This window comes from Streptopelia decaocto, assembly GCF_964273445.1.
Source record: "Streptopelia decaocto genome assembly, chromosome: 1".
NCBI classification, from domain to species: domain Eukaryota; kingdom Metazoa; phylum Chordata; class Aves; order Columbiformes; family Columbidae; genus Streptopelia; species Streptopelia decaocto.
This window is the reverse complement of record NC_138663.1, coordinates 15592177-15593888: the sequence shown is the minus strand read 5'-3', so window position 1 is coordinate 15593888 and position 1712 is coordinate 15592177.

Genomic DNA, 1712 nt, shown 5'->3' with positions numbered 1-1712 from the left:
CTCCCCTCCCCTCCCCTCCCCTCCCCTCCCCTCCAATGTAGGCATTCACTGTGTTTTTACTATAACATTTGTTAGAAATTAAAATCAACAAAAAATTAAGCCAGTGACTCTATACATCTTAGTCAAGCCATTTTAATCCACTTCATTTTATTAATCTGTTAAAGAAAGGCAATATTTACTTACATAACTCTGGAGTGCTGTGAGTGATAATTAATGCTTATAAGTAATAGTATGATTAAAATGAAGAGCTATGCACTTCCAAAAAGATTATTAATTTTATTATCATCGTTATTACTGTACTGAGGTATTGTAAATTACTGAAAGATAGCCAATTACCATGGATTTTCTTGAGATGACTTTGTAAGGTATTAAAAGGAGAGTGTTACACTGCAGAAAACTCATAATGAAGTTGTAAAACTGAGATTACATCGTATGCCTTAAAGTGGTATTGTCCATATTGGAAGCAAAAAAGTCAAAATAATTAATAAATACTGATTAACACAGAAATGTACCAATATGTCTTCTCACTTGTAGCTACAGTGACTCATTTACTGCTTGCTGAAAATTCCCCATCTCTGTGTCAATGATTTTCGAGTCAGATGCCAGAAATGTCTGTAATTTCAGAAAAAAAGGTTATGGCTGGTCATTATAAGGAACTGGTTTTCTGCAGTTTAATGAGGGCCCACTTGTCAGCCGAGCTGCTGAATCTGGCAGTGGGAGCTCCCACCAGCTCCTGTGGTCCAGCAGGTGAAGAGCCTCTTGCTCAGCCGTGGTCACCCCGTGACTGCGGCCGGGCAGTCACACACCAGAGGGTGACTAATTGCAGCACAGCTGGATCCAGAGGTGCCTGGCCCTAACGATTCCAGATCCAAGCTCTTATCCTCTGTGTTGTAAGACATCTCCCTCACATAGATCAGTCTCCTGCACAACCGTGCTCCTAAGTGTGCTGTGAAATGAATCTCATTAGAAACAGCACTGACACCATTGTTCTTGGAAAGACTTTTAAAAAATGGGTCATTTATAGACCTGGTTTAGAATATGGCTGCACTTCAAGACTGTCCTCATGAAGATTTAAAATAGCTTTGTTAGTATCCACTTTAGATGGTTATTTGCATTAATATTCTTGAGCTTCCCAGGAACACAAGCTGAATTACACTGTGAAGAAAATTCCTTTCTTTCTACTGGCAGTAAGGAATAATTTCTTACGCATAATTTCTGCCTCTTATTGACTGCCTTTCAAGACATTCCAATTCAGGTTCTTGATAAGTTGAGAATAAAAGATTTCCCTATTTTAAATTGAAAGATTAATTACAGAACAAAAACTGTCTATGAAGAAAAATGTAATTCCTTGCCCTTTACCAATGCTGAGACAAAGTAATTAGTTAGAAGTCTAATCAAACTCTGAGTACAATTTGTAGAGAAGGTTAAACCACCTCTGCCCTTGCTGACTCCTTGCTGTGCGGGGTGCTGGAAAGAGCTCTGGTTTAATTGAAACAATCCAGGAACCTGCCAAGACACTCTCCCTGTGACAGCAACCTCTGAAGTATCGCAACGCACCATCTAGGGGGACATGGGACTTCACAACAGCTGACAAAATTGTGCTATAAAGCTGCAAGCGTAGCATTACCATGTAGGCAGAAACGGCACTGGTGACTCTCACAAAGGGCTCAACCAATGCAAAGACAGTTTTTTCCCACTTAATTCAGGATATG